The sequence below is a fragment of the Salvelinus sp. IW2-2015 genome, linkage group LG4q.1:29 (genome assembly GCF_002910315.2).
Source record: "Salvelinus sp. IW2-2015 linkage group LG4q.1:29, ASM291031v2, whole genome shotgun sequence".
Lineage (NCBI taxonomy): Eukaryota > Metazoa > Chordata > Actinopteri > Salmoniformes > Salmonidae > Salvelinus > Salvelinus sp. IW2-2015.
In genome coordinates, this window is record NC_036842.1 from 29,618,381 (window position 1) to 29,634,484 (window position 16,104).

General features: G+C 42.6%; 1 protein-coding gene across 2 annotated transcripts in view; it reads right to left on the minus strand.

The window, feature by feature from the left end:
* Positions 1-16,104, minus strand: part of fibcd1b (fibrinogen C domain containing 1b) — a 259,633-nt gene that overhangs the window by 23,219 nt on the left and 220,310 nt on the right. The window lies entirely within an intron of this gene.

Consider the following 16,104-nt stretch of genomic DNA (forward strand, 5'->3'; position numbering starts at 1 on the left):
TCGGAGGAGGAATTTGGTGAAAGATTCCGAAAAGAGGTGGTAGCGATGAGAATGCTGCCGTACAGGCGTGCTGAAGAGCGTGACACCAGTCCGGTACCATCTGCACCGGTTTCACGCATCTGGCATCCAGTGCGCCTTCCCAGTCCGGTACGTCCTGTGTCAGCTTCCCGCACTCACCCTGAAGTGCGTGTCACCAATCCGGTACCACCTGTGCCGGCTCCACGCACTAGGCCTCCAGTGCGACTCCCCAGTCCGGTACGTCCTGTGCCTGCTCCTCGCACTCGCCTTGAACTGCGTGTCACCTGTCCGGTGCCATCTGTGCCGGCTCCACGCATCAGGCCTCTAGTGCGCATCCCCAGTCCGGTACGTCCTGTGCCTGCTCCACGCACTTGCCCTGAAGTGTGTGTAAACAGTCCGGTGCCACCACTACCGGCTCCACGCACTAGGCCTCCAGTGCGCATTCACAGTCCAGAGCTTCCGGCGACGGTTCACAGTCCAGAGCTTCCGGCGCCGGTTCACAGTCCAGAGCTTCCGGCGATGATTCACATTCCAGAGATTCCGGCGATTGTTCACAGTCCAGAGCTTCCGGCGACGGTTCCCAGTCCAGAGCTTCCGGCAACAGTTCACAGTTCAGAGCTTCCGGCGACGTTTCACAGTCCGGAACCTCCCAAGACGGTCCACAGTCCGGAACCTCCCACGACGGTCAACGGTCCGGAGCTTCCAGGCATGGCGTCCAGTCCTGCTCCATGGCCAGAGCCTTCTTCTGCGCCGGTGCCTAGTCCAGGCACGGCGTCCAGTCCCGCTCCAAAGCCGGAGTCTTCCTCTGCGTCGGGGCCCAGTCCGGGGACGGCGTCCAGTCCAGCTTCAAGGCCGGAGCCTTCCTCTGCGCCGATGCCCAGTCCAGGCACGGCGGCAAGCTCAGCTCCATGGCCGGAGCCTTCCTGGGCGCCAGTGCACAGTCCGGCGTCCAACCCAGCTGCATGGCCGGGGTCCTCCTCTGCGCCGATGCCCAGTGCCCATGGCCGGACCCGTGGTCTGGGCGTGGGCAAAGACCCGCACCGGAGCCGCCACCGACACCAGTCACCACCCTACCTACCCCATTTGGTTTCAGGATTTGCGGCCGGAGTCCACACCTTTGGGGGGGGGGGTACTGTGCCGCCCTGACCATAGAGAGGTCAGAGCGTGACTGGGGGGGTTTAGTTTATCTAGTTTATAGATTTCTAGGTTGGTGGTTTGTGTGGTTCCCATTTAGAGGCAGCTGGTAATCATTGCCTCTAAATGGGGATCAAATTTAGGTAGGCATTTTCCCCACCTGCATTTGTGGGATATTGTTTGTGTTAGTGTGTTTGGGCACTACGTCCTCATAGTCTTTGTTATTTTTGTTATTTTGTTTTGTTAGTTTCACTTAACCTCTCTGGGATATTCGGGAAGGTAGCGTCCCACCTCGCCAACAGCCAGTGAAATTGCAAGGCGCCAATTTTAAAACAAGAGAAATCCCATAATTAAAATTCCTCAAACATACAAGTATTTTACACCATTTTAAAGATAAACTTGTTGTAAATCCAGCCACAGTGTCCGATTTCAAAAAGGCTTTATGACGAAAGCACACCAAACGATTATGTTAGGTCAGCGCCTAGTCACAGAAAAACACAGACAAAGAGAGGAGTCACAAAAAGCAGAAATAGAGATAAAATTAATCACTAACCTTTGATGATCTTCATCAGATGACACTCATAGGACATCATGTTACACAATACATTTATGTTTTGTTCGATAATGTGCATATTTATATCTACAAATCTCGGTTTACATTGGCACCATGTTCAGAAATAACTCCAAAATATCCGGAGTAATTGCAGAGAGCCACGTCAAATAAAAGAAAGACTCATCATAAACTTTGATGAAAGATACATGTTTTACACAGAATTAAAGATTATCTTGTTCTTAATGCAACCGCTGTGTCATATTTAAAAACAACTTTACGTAAAAAGCACACCATGCAATAATCTGAGACGGCGCTCAGATTTAACAACATTTCTCCGCCATGTTGGAGTCAACAGAAATACGAAATTACATCATAAATATTCCCTTACCTTTGATTATGTTCATCAGAATGCACTGCCAGGAATCCTAGTTCCACAATAAATCATTGTTTTGTTCGATAATGTCCATTACTTATGTCCAATTAGCTACTTTTGCTAGCATGTGTAGTACATATGTCCAAACGCTCGCGCAGATGCAGGCAAAGGTCGGACGAAAACTTCAAAAAGTTATATTACAAGTCGAATAAACTGGTCAAACGTAGTAGAGAATCAATCTTCAGGATGTTGTTATCATTTATATCCAAAAGGTTCCAACCGGAGAATTATTTTCAGTCTCTATAAGTAATGGAACGCATGGCGATATCATGAGGAATGCGCGTGACCAAGAACTGGCAATCTGCCAGACCACTGACTCAAWYACCTCCCATCCGGTCCCACATCACAGTATAGGCTTCATTCAGCRTTCTACAGACTGTTGACATCTAGTGGAAGGCGTAGGAAGTGCAAACAGATCCATATATTACAGGGAATTKAATAGGCGATGAGTTTAACAATGACCAGTCTCAGAATTCTCACTTCCTGTTTGGATTTKTTCTYAGGTTTTTGCCTGCCATWTGAGTYCTGWWATACTCACAGAMATCATTCAAACAGTTTTAGAAACTTCAGAGTGTTTTATATCCAATAATAATAATAATATGCATATATTAGTATCTGGGACAGAGTAGGAGGCAGTTCACTATGGGCACGCAATTCATCCAAAAGTGAAAATGCTGCCCCCTATATCAAAGAAGTTAATGCATCCGCTGTGTCAGATTTTTAAAAAACTTGAAAAAGCACACCATGCAATAATCTGAGTACGGCGCTCAGACACAAAAACAAGCCATACAAATACCTGCCATGTTGTGTAGTCAACAGAAGTCAGAAATAGCATTATAAATATTCACTTACCTTTGATGATCTTCAACAGAATGCACTCCCAGGAATCCCAGTTCCACAATAAATGTTTGTTTTGTTCGATAAAGTCCATTATTTATGTCCAAATACCTCCTTTTTGTTCGCAAGTTTAGTACACAAATCCAAACTCAGGAAGCGCGGGCAAGTCCAGGCGAAAGTTCAGACGAAAAGTAATGTTACAGTTCGTAGAAACATGTCAAACGAAGTATAGAATCAATCTTTAGGATGTTTTTATCATAAATCTTCAATAATGTTTCAACCGGAGAATTCCTTTGTCTGTAGAAATGCAATGGAACACAGCTAACTGAGCTCATGGCACTCTGCCAGACCCCTGACTCAAACAGCTCTCATTCCCCCCTCCTTCACAGTAGAAGCCTCAAACAAGGTTCTAACGACTGTGGACATCTAGTGGAAGCCTTAGGAAGTGCAATATGACCCCATAGACAATGTATATTCGATAGGCAATGTCTGTGAGTTCTGTTATACTCACAGACATCATTCAAACAGTTTTAGAAACGTCAGAGTGTTTTCTATACAAATCCACTAATGATATGCATATTCTAGCTTTAGGCCTGAGTAGCAGGCAGTTTACTCTGGGCACCTTTTTATCCAAGCTACTCAATACTGCCCCCAAGTCCCAAAGAAGTTAAATAAATATGTGGAACAATACTCACGCTGCGCCTTGGTCTGCTCATTTCCAAGAACGTGACAATCACATCAATAATTATGGCCAACATGTTCTTCTACATTTGATAGCAAACAAAAACTAAACTGTAGACCTTTTAAATACAGCTGAAGTCGGAAGTTTACATACACCTTGCCAAATACATTTAAACTCAGTTTTTCCTAGTAAAAATTCCCTGTCTTAGGTCACTTAGGATCACCACTTTATTTAAAGAATGGGAAATGTCAGAATAATAGTAGAGAGAATGATTTATTTCAGCTTTTATTTCTTTCATCACATTCCGAGTGGGTCAGAAGTTTACATATACTCAATTAGTAGCATTGCCTTTAAATTGTATAACTTGGGTCAAATGTGTCAGGTAGCCTTCCACAAGCATCCCACAATAAGTTGGGAGCATTTTGGCCCATTCCTCCTGACAGAGCTGGAGTAACTGGGTCCGGTTTGTAGGCCTCCTTGCTTGCACACGCTTTTTCAGTTCTGCCTAATGTTCTATGCGATTGAGGCCAGGGCTTTGTGATGGCCACTTCAATACCTTGACTTTTTGTCCTTAAGCCATTTTGCAACAACTTTGGAAATATGCTTGAGGTCATTGTACATTTGGAAGACCCATTTGCGACCAAGCTTTAACTTCCTGACTGATGTCTTGAGATGTTGCATCATTATATCTACATAATTTCCCTTCCAAATGATGCCATCTATGTTGTGAAGTGCTCCAGTCCCTCTTGCAGCAAAGCACCCCCACAACATGATTCTGCCACCCCCGTGCTTCACGGTTGGGATGGTGTTCTTCGGCTTGCAAGCATCCCCCTTTTTCCTCCAAACATAACGATGGTCATTATGGCCATTTTTGTTTCATCAGACCAGAGGACATTTCTCCAAAAATGTACGATCTTTGTCCCCATCTGCATTTGCAAACCATAATCTGGCGTTTTTATGGCGGTTTTGGAGCAGTGGCTTCTTCCTTGCTGAGCGGCCTTTCAGGTTATGTCGATATAAGACTGGTTTTACTGTGGATATAGATACTTTTGTACCTGTGTCCTCCAGCATCTTCAGAAGGTCCTTTGCTGTTGTTCTGGGATTGATTTGCACTTTTCTCACCAAAGTAAGTTCATCTCTAGGAGACAGAACGCATCTCCTTCCTGAGCGGTATGACGGCTGTGTGGTCCCATGGTGTTTATATTTGCGTACTATTGGTTATACAGATGAACGTGGTACCTTCAAGCATTTGTAAATTGCTCCCAATGATGAACCAGACTTGTGGAGGTCTACAATAATTTATCTGAGGTCTTGGCTGATTTTTTAAAATTTTCCCATGATGTCAAGCAAACAGGCACTGAGTTTGAAGGTAGGCCTTGACATACATCCACAATCTCCAATTGACTCAAATTTTGTCAATTAGCCTATCAGAAGCTTCTAAAGCCATGACATTTTCAAGCTGTTTAAAGGCACTGTCAACTTAGTGTATGTAAACTTCTGACCCACTGGAATTGTGATACAGTGAATTATAAGTGAAATAATCTGTCTGTAAACAATTGTTGGAAAAATTACTTGTGTCTTGCACAAAGTAGATGTCCTAACCGACTTGCCAAAACTATAGTTTGTTAAATAACAAGACATTGTGGAGTTGTTACGGATGCAGGTATCCTGGGGGTATTTGTATTTCTCCTCTGTGCTAGTAACAGGTGGCAGTCATCAGTCATCAGTCGCATCAATCTGAAGCACACCTCCTTACCCAATCACATCCCCTTTCCCTTGGTTTAAAAACCCAGTCAGTTGTTTTCCCAGACTCTCTCTCTCTCTCTGTCTCTCTCTCTGTCTCTCTCTCTGTCTCTCTCTCTCTCTCTCTCTCTCTCTCTCTCTCTCTCTCTCTCTCTCTCTCTGGCTCTCTCTGGATTTGCTGAAGACCACATATTCTTTCATATCCCACAGTTTAGTTTGTTTGTGCGGATACATCTCACATTGTCTGTTATCATGTGAGTATGTACTGCTGTGGTGTATTATTGTTGGTTTGTTGGTGGGAAAAGGGGATAACCAGCCAAGTTGCCCTTGGGCATACATTACACGTAGGAAAACTTTGTCTAAATACCCTAGTTAGAACTGGGCGGACCACCCACTGTATTTTATTGGTTAGTTAGCTAGCTGTTCTTTACCTAGTAAGACTAGCTTAGATTTTTTTTTTTAATATTTATTATTTATTGCCTTGGGTCCAGCTCAGCCCCTTTTTCCCACACCCCATTACCGTGTGTTTGACAATAAACCTAAAGTGTTTGACGGTAGGTTTAGTAGGTTTAGGTTGTCTGTGGATTTCTTTTAGTTCTCACTGTTCCTTTTCACTGTTGTGATTTGCATGAGATATGTTACGGGTCTCGTTTCCCTCCCCCTAGATTGCTGGGAGAAGGGGGTTCGTAACGTAAGTGATTGAAAAACCTAAGTGTATGTAAACTTCCGACTTCAACTGTATAGAACGGAAATAAATACACAACTGGGAACATACTGTACCGTTGTCACCCTGGTAATGAGCCGGTGAAAAAATACATACTAAAAATTAAATATATACTCAATTACCTTATTAAAACTGGTTCAGAATCATCCATAACTCATTCCAAAGCTCTGAGGTTTTTAGAGCATTGGACAAATTATACTTGTTGGGACCATAAAGTGTGCAATTTGTCAGGGTGTTTCTTTGGGGGTTTTTGGTTAAACCATTAACGCGAGAGATTTGTGTTTCTCAAATGCGCTAGAACAGGTAATGACTGAGACATTGTTGTCTTGTGATGACATTTTTTAAAAGCCCTCAGCTGGAAGCCTGTGTGATGCTGTTAAAAGGTTCAAATATAAATTATTTATTTGCTTTGATTCAAAAAGTATGTCCTAAAAGGGAAACGTATTGGGTGCTTTTAAGATAGCGTTGAGAACCCATCCCCTCTGTCTGGTTCGCATTGTGCCATGGGGCACACACAGAGAGAGAGAGAGAGAGAGAGATGAATAGAATAAAAAAACAGTGCTATGAAGCTGACAGCGGAATGATTACAGTTCTCTTTGCCACTTGTAACATTTCTCTGTGTTAATTATTCATAATGCTTTTCTCCCTCTGCGTGGCTGCAGGGCAACTCTTTTACCACCGATTCTTGTTAAAAAGACTCTTTGGTTTCTCACTTTATTTCTGTTTCTCTCTTTCCCTTTCTGTCTCTGTGTTTTCCTCTCAAATTCAAATATCCAAATTCAAGCTGCTTAATTGGCATGAAAAACATTGCGTCAATATTGCCAAAGCAACAATGTATACAATATACATTGTAATAAAATTATGGAGAATAATAATATAAAATGGTAACAGTCAATAGTAGAAATATAACAAATATTAAAGGCTAAACATGGAAAATTAAACTATAACTAACTAACTTTGTCATCCTCAACGTTATATCAGTACTACAACTACCATCATCATTACTGTCACGCCCTGGCCTTAGTATTCTTTGTTTTCTTTATTATTTTAGTTAGGTCAGGGTGTGACATGGGGTATGTTTGTGTTTTGGTCTTGTCTTGGGTGGTTGTAGTGTCTAGGGGGATTTGTTAGAGTGTATGGGTTTGTGTTGAGTGAATGTTTCTAGGGAAGTCTATGGTTGAGTGAATGTGTCTAGTTATGTCTATGGTTGCCTGAGTGGTTCTCAATCAGAGACAGATGTTTTCATTTGTCTCTGATTGGGAGCCATATTTAAGGTGGCCATAGGCATCATGTATTTGTGGGTAATTGTCTATGTTGAACGTTTGTAGCCTGTGTGTGTGCACTACGTTTATAGCGTCACGGTCGTTTGTTGTTTTGTATAGTTTGTATAAGTGTTTCGTTTCGTGTTTCATCTTCGTCGTTCTAATAAAATAAGATGTATTCATATCCCGCTGCGCCTTGGTCCGTCCTCCTCCAATTACTACTAATAATAATACTACCACCATCATTAAATTGTTATCAGTACCATCAACCCCTCCTACCCGTACCACTACTATTTGGAATAACAATCACAATAACAATAATATTAACAGTAATAACAAAAATAATAAGTAAGTAATTGTTTACTATGCAGATGTTATTATTCAGTGTCCCTCAGGCTATGGTAGGCAAATACATATTTAGCTGCAAGACGAGCCGTTGCTCCTTCGCCCATGAGTATTTTATGTTTTTCCTCTAGGTTTAATAACTCTCTCTATCTCTCTCAATCAGAACTCCTTTCTCTCACTCTCTCTCTCTTTCTACCAGACCCCCTTTCTCTCTTTCTCTTTCAGTAGACATTTAACTTCAGATTCTAGTAGGGTGAGGCCAGGTGCTGCAGACTGTTCTAGTGCCCTCGCCAATTCGTTGATATAGTTTGGACACACCTACTTTTCCCCCCCTTATTTTTACTATTTTCTACATTGTAGAATTGTCATGCTCTGACCTTAGAGAGCCTTTTTATGTCTCTATTTGGTTTGGTCAGGGTGTGATTTGAGGTGGGCATTCTATGTTTTGTTTTTCTATGATTTTGTATTTCTATGTTTTGGCCGGGTATGGTTCTCAATCAGGGACAGCTGTCTATCGTTGTCTCTGATTGGGAACCATACTTAGGTAGCCCTTTTCCCTCCTTTCAGTGTGGGAAGTTAACTTTATTTCTGGCACATAGCCCTTAAGCTTCACGGTTGTTTTGTATTGTTTATTGTTTTTGTCGGCGTCATTTCTAATAAAAAGGAATATGTACGCTCACCACGCTGCACTTTGGTCCAGTTCTTACGGCGGCCGTGACAAGAATAATAGTGAAGACATCAAAACTATGAAATAACTATAATAAGGGCTATTCGACCAAGAAAGAGAGTGATGGAGTCCTTGCATCAGTTGGCCTGGCATCCACAATCACCTGACCACAACCCAATTGAGATGGTTTTGGATGAGTTGGACCACAGAGGGAAGGAAAAGCAGCCAACAAGTGTTCAGCATATGTGGGAACTCCTTCAAGACTGTTGGAAAAGCATTCAAGGTGACGCTGGTTGAGAGAAAGCCAAGTTAGTTTCCCAGATGCCAGGAAGATGAGACAAGGCATTGTTCGGAACTCTTCCAGGCTCTCTCTATCTCGAGTCACACACACCATATCTTGTCTATAGAATGCTAGCTTTTAGGTTTTTATCACCAACACAAATCAATTGTCAGCTTCAAGCTATCTCTAGTAGAGCCCATGTCCTCAACACCCAGACTAGCTGCAGGGTGCTAGAGTGACCATAAAACACAGCATTAGCAGGACAGAAATATCTTACTGTTCGTTAAGTAAATAATTGCTACATATCCAACAAATAAGGTCAATACATAACTTTTCCCTCACAGTGTACAATGCTGTCATTAAGGCAAAGGGTGGCTACTTTGAAGAATCTGAAATATAAAAAACATATTTTTGCTTACTACATGATTCCATGTGTTATTGCATGGTTTTGATGTCTTCACTATGATTCTACAATGTAGAAAATAGCAAAAATAAAGAAAAACCATGGAATGAGGTTGGGGCTTAAGCTGCATTCCTGTCTCACGCCCCGGCCCTGTCGAAAAAAATGTATGTGTTTTTTGACCATTTTAAGTTGTTTGTGTACATGGTATTTATGATATCGTATGTTTTTCCCCTTACTCCACTTTCCATCAATTTGTATAGCAGGCCCTCGTGCCAAACCGAGTCTAAAGCCTTTTTGAAATCAACAAAGCATGAGAAGACTTTGCCTTTGTTTTGGTTTGTTTGTCAGTCAGGGTGTGCAGGGTGAATATGTGGTCTGTCGTATGGTAATTTGGTAAAAATCCAATTTGACATTTGCTCAGTACATTGTTTCTGCTGAGGAAATGTACGAGTCTGCTGTTAATGATAATGCAGAGAATTTTCCCAAGGTTGCTGTTGACGCATATCCCGCGGTAGTTATTGGGGTTAAATTTCTCTCCACAATTGTGGATTGGGGTGATCAGTCCTTGGTTCCAAATATTGGAGAATATGCCAGAGCTGAGGATGATGTTAAAGAGTTTAAGTATAGCAAATTGGAATTTGTGGTCTGTACATTTTATCATTTCATTTAGGATACCATCAACCCCACAGGCCTTTTGGTTTGGAGGGTTTGTATTTTGTCCTGTAGTTCATTCAATGTAATTGGAGAATGCAGTGGGTTCTGGTTGTCTTTAATAGTTGATTCTAAGATTTGTATTTGATCATGTATATATTTTTGTTGTTTGTTCTTTGTTATATAGACAAAAAGATTGGAGAAGGTGTTTATCCATACATCTCTGTTTTGGATAGTTAACTCTTCGTGTTGTTGTTTGTTTAGTTTTCAAATTTTCCAGAAGTGGTTAGACTCTATGGATTCTTCAATTACATTGAGCTGATTTTTGATACACTTTTTCCGTAGTGTATTTCTGTATTGTTTTAGTGATTCACCGTAGTGAAGGCGTAGGCTCAGGTTTTCTGGGTCTCTATGTTTTTTTAGCTCCACAGACAAAGGAGAGGAGTGAGTGATGGTGACATCAGGGCTGCGTGGTCGAGGGGGGTCTTTGAACACATGTCTATTGAAAGGCCTCTTCGGCAGAAGAGGAGAAGCTCACACACCGATATCAAAGGAAAGGTGCACTGGGGCAAAACACAGACAGGTGCACACTGAACTCCGCCGCTCGCTCTTTTCCAACACCCGACTGTGATGTTCGCAGGAGAAACGAGAGGAGGAGAGACACTTAAGATTAACTGGTGCACCTTTGACATCTCTAGGCTTTTTGTGAATCTCTCATCAGTTTATTTTCCTTGGATTATTTAATATGCTTTCCTTTGTGTGTGTGTGTGTGTGCGTGTGCGTGTGCGTGTGCGTGTGTGTGTGTGTGTGCACGTATGTGTGTGTGAGTGTTTGTGTGTCGGTGTGTGTTTGAGAGAGTGTAAAGAGAGATGTGTGTTTGTAAGACAGAGAGAGAGAGAGAGAGAGACAGAAAAGGAGAGAGAAAAGGAGAGAGAAAAGGAGAGCTTGTGTACATTGGTAACTACGTGTGCGTGTCCGTTGTTCCATCTAGGCCTGTGTGTATTTAACTACAGCGGTTCAAGGCTGACTATAGCCAGAGCAGCAGATCGCTTCTGTTATTTAGAAGAAGAAGACCCAATGCCTCCCTCAATCCCTAACTCCCTCCCTCTCTAACCTCCTCCCTTTCTAACTCCCTCCCTTCCTCCATAACTCTCTCCCTCTCTAACTATTTCCCTCTCTAACTCTTTCCCTCTCCAACTCTTTCCCTCTCTAACACCTTCCCTAAATCCTCCCCTAACTCCATCGATCCCTCCCTCCTTCTCTAACTCCCTTCCTTTCTAACTCCCTCACTCCCTAACTCCCTCTCTAACCCCCTCCCTCTCTAACTCTTTCCCTCTCTAACTCTTTCCCTCTCTAACTCTTTCCCTCTCTAACTCTTTCCCTCTCTAACTCTTTCCCTCTTTAACTCTTTCCCTCTTTAACTCCCTCCCTCCCTCTCTAACTCTTTCCCTCTCTAACTCCCTCCCTCTCTAACTCCCTCCCTCTCTACAGTGGTTGCTCCACTAAAAGTTTAGCGATTATGCTAACTGACAATGAATGGGTGACATAAACCTAAATACAAACTGATAATTGTTTTTATTATTTTATTTTGTTAGGATTATTTTGCTCTTACTGTAGTACTGTGGGCTACTCCCGACTGGTCATGCTATAAAGCGCCTGAGTGGCGCAACGTCCTAAACTGTGTTACTGCAGATGCTGGTTCAATACCTGTGCTGTCCTTGACTGCGAGACCCATGAGATGATTGTAGGTTTTTGGTTTCTCTCCCTCTAAAAACAGAAATAAATAATTCTAAATAACAAACTGGCTTTATTTACAAATTAGTAACAATGTCTCACCCCATGTTCAAGAATGGCCTTTATCTCGCTCATTTTACGTTATTTGAAGACGAAATCATCTCCAACATATTGTTATTTTTTAACCAAAGCGATTATTATTATTCATTTAGAATTATATAAAAGCCTGTTGGATATTCTCCCAGATATATTATTAACCCTGTTATTAGCAGGACAATATATATTGGTCATATTGGTCATAGCTCCCGAGGTGCGCAAAATGGGATTGCCTTGCAGTTCTCCAGCTGTATCCACTGAAAGCCAGCGAGTTTCAAGGCACGAGGCAGGGGGCACGGGATGGGCCGCAGATCCGCGCACAGAAGACCGACCTAGCCCATGGGGAAGAGAGGGGGAGGAAGGGGGAGAGGTGGTGGACCCCACCCCGCCACACTGGCAACACTTTAAGGGGCATTGCACTAATAATGGCGTTGACAAGGGAAACGTTCCCTCTGTCCTGTTCTTAGTGCTAGTCTGCACGTTCAAACTAAAATAATGTAACTAATAATGGCATCTTTATGCTTTCATCTCACCTTGTGGGGCATCAATGATCATGAGGAAGGTGAGGGATCAGCCCAGAACTACACGGCAGGACCTGGTCAATGACCTGAATAGAGCTGGGACCACAGTCTCAAAGAAAACCATTAGTAACACACTACGCCGTCATGGATTAAAATCCTGCAGCGCACGCAAGGTCCCCCTGCTCAAGCCAGCGCATGTCCAGGCCTGTCTGAAGTTTGCCAATGACAATCTGGATGATCCAGAGGAGGAATGGGAGAAGGTCATGTGGTCTGATGAGACAAAAATAGAGCTTTTTGGTTTAAACTTCACTCGCCGTGTTTGGAGGAAGAAGAAGGATGAGTACAACCCCAAGAACACCATCCCAACCGTGAAGCACGGAGGTGGAAACATCATTCTTTGGGGATGCTTTTCTGCAAAGGGGACAGGACGACTGCACCGTATTGAGGGGAGGATGGATGGGGCCATGTATCGCGAGATCTTGGCCAACAACCTCCTTCCCTCAGTAAGAGCATTGAAGATGGGTCGTGGCTGGGTCTTCCAGCATGACTACGACCCGAAACACACAGCCAGGGCAACTAAGGAGTGGCTCCGTAAGAAGCATCTCAAGGTCCTGGAGTGGCCTAGCCAGTCTCCAGACCTGAACCCAATAGACAATCTTTGGAGGGAGCTGAAAGTCCGTATTGCCCAGCGACAGCCCCGAAACCTGAAGGATCTGGAGAAGGTMTGTATGGAGGAGTGGGCCAAAATCCCTTCTGCAGTGTGTGCAAACCTGGTCAAGAACTACAGGAATTTATGATCTCTGTAATTGAAAACAAAGGTTTCTGTACCAAATATTAAGTTCTGCTTTTCTGATTGCAATAAAATGCTAATTAATTACTTAAAAATCATACAATGTGATTTTCTGGATTTTTGTTTTAGATTCCGTCTCTCACAGTTGAAGTGTACCTATGATAAAAATTACAGACCTCTACATGTTTTGTAAGTAGGAAAACCTGCAAAATCGGCAGTGTATCAAATACTTGTTCTCCCCACTGTACCTTTACCAACACCTTTCTGTATTTTGATACTTTGTGGATATGGGGCCTCCCCAGTGGCACAGCTGTTTAAGTCACCGCAATGCAAAATGCGTTACTACAGATACTTGTGACGGCCGCCACTGGGAGACCCATGAGGCGGCTTTTGGTTTTAATTTAGAATCCTCCAATCCTCTATATGTAATTATTGGCGGAGAGTCACGTCATTATTTTCGATATAGTATAGGCCTACCGTAGGCGACATGAGTATCACTACTGTTGAGTAATGTGCTGTTAAAAGGGGTGTATTTATTTAAAGAGCATATTGAAGTTAAAAGCAATTGGATTTGAAACAATAGCCTACAACTATTTTAGCACTGTTTTGTGCTGCTCTGAGACAAGCATGAGGACTGGTCTTGATAAATCAATGAGATTTTTATTTTCACTGAATCTCCGTTTGGGTATTGGTTAGACTAGAATTAGAAAAGTACGATGTAGAAAAGTTATGCTCTTAGTGTGACCTTTATTTAACTAGGCAAGTCAGTTCAGAAGAAATTGTTATTTACAATGACAGTCTACTCCTTCCTCCCCGTTGGGGAATTGAGCCCCGGTCTCCCGCATGCATGCACGACACAGGGATTCTTCAGGTAAATAGCCCAGTACTGTACACCCGACATTCAAGTTGTTCAGCGCCATATTTTCCATTCTATCCTAACGGAAACCTTTTCTTTTTTCATGGAATAGAAACACCATAATATTAATACAATTAATTAAGCAAGTACCAGACAAAAGTTTGGACACACGTACTCATTCCAGGGTTTTTCTTTATTTTTACTATTTCCTACATTGTAGAATAATAGTGAAGACATTACATCTATTAAATAACACATATGGAATCAGTTATTAAGAACAATTTCTTATTTACAAGGACAGCCTACTCCTTCCTCCCCGTCGGGAAATTGAACCCCGGTCTCCCGCGTGCCCGCATTCTCTAGTACAGCCATTATTGAAGGCTATCAAATGCTTCTAAAAGATGCCCTCTGGTGGTCAAACTAGCACTAACTAGAATTAATGGTACCAGTGGTTCACACTTCAATAACGTGCCATAGAACTCTGCGGTACCACGCAAGCTGTGCTGCAGTACGCTTCAACTTTTAAAGGAGGAACCACTGTAACTCCCTCTCTAACACCCTCCCTAACTTCCTCCCTCCCTAACTCCCTCCCTAACTCACTCACTCACTCCCTACCTAACTCCCTCCCTTTCTAACACACTCCCTCCCTAACACACTCCCTCCCTCCCTMACTYCCTCTCTCCCTMACTYCCTCTCTCCCTAACTCCCTCCCTCCATCTCTACCTCCCTCCCTAACTAACTCCCTCCCTCCCTAACTCCCTCCCTAACTCCATCCATCCCTCTCTAACTCCTTCCCTCCCTCCCTAATTCCATCCCTCCCTCTAACTCACTCCCCCCCCCTTAACTGTCTCCATCCCTACCTCCCTAACTCCCACCCTGACTCCCTCCCTAATTCCCTCCCTAATTCTCTCCCTCCCTCTCTCTACCGTTTGTTCCAGAGTCTAATTCTAAAGCCGGGATAATGATCTTAGGGATGTTTGCTCAGCGTTCACCACAAAGCACCTCCCCTCTCTAGGGTCCTCCAAAGCACCACCTCATTACCCCTCTCTGGGGTCCTCCAAAGCCCTCATTGAAGATACAGAGTTTTGCATAAGTATCATTAACACATAATATTTCCTTTTCAATTGAAATATATCCTCATGGGTTTCTGTAAAGCTACTAGAGATGCATGAGTAGCAGATTACCCGTTTCTTTACAGTATTGTTCAACTGGGGATGGTATGGTGGTGTGTGATTGAAGGAACAGTGTGGTGTGTGAGCGTGAATGTGTGAGTGTATGTGTGTGTGTGTATGGCCGTGTGTGATTGCAGGAACAGCACTTGCTCTGTGTTTGAAATGAAAGGCTTCTAGAAACATCACAGGATCTACCTCTTGAAGAACTATCTATTCTTAACACTGGTGTGATCCAATTACGCCTGTTTTTCAGACTTTATCTATAAAAAAATCTTATAAAAGAATCTCGTCATTGTTTTATATGATACGCCATGAAAATCAAAACATTTCATCATCGATCTAAATCTATTACTCTTGCAAAATGAGTGACAAACGCACAGTCTTTTACGTTAAAGAATTAAATATTAAATATAATTAAATAGTATTACATGTTATCGCTACGTTTAAAGCACCTCCTGTGCCAGAAAGACAAGCCAACAGTCGAACCACAGCATAATGACAGACAGGCCTGGATCCAGGTCGTTATGCTGGGTCAAAGGTCATATCTGATGGAGAGAGTGGACAGGGGTCATCCCAGTCCACACAGCCAGAAAGAGACAGTGGGGGGGAAAGAAGATGAGGATGCACGTCTGAAGTCTTATAATGGCACAGCAAAGACTTTCAGCACCACAGACAGCACCAACAACAATACCTAAATTGTACTTAAATACAGTAGATAATTTCAGCACCATGGACAGTTCATACATTGTATTCAAACAAACCATTTCAGCACCATTGACAAAACCAGTTATTCCCTAATTACATATACAGTACCAGTCAAAAGTTTGGACACACCTACTCATTCCAGGGTTTTTCTTTATTTTTACTATTTTCTACATTGTAGAATAATAGTAAAGACATCACAACTATGAAATAACACATATGGAATCATGTAGTAACCAAAAAAGTGTTAATAAACAAATAAAAATGTATTTAGTTTACTATACGATTCCACATGTGTTATTTCATAGTTTTGATGTCTTCACTATTATTCTACAATGTGGAGAATAGTACAAATAAAGAAAAACCCTTGAATGAGTAGGTGTGTCCATATGCGTAAATACATGAAATAAATACACACACAAACGCACGCATGCAGGCACTACACGCACACAAATAACCATAGAGATAGCCTCTCTCTCCTATGTCTCTCTCTCTCTCTCT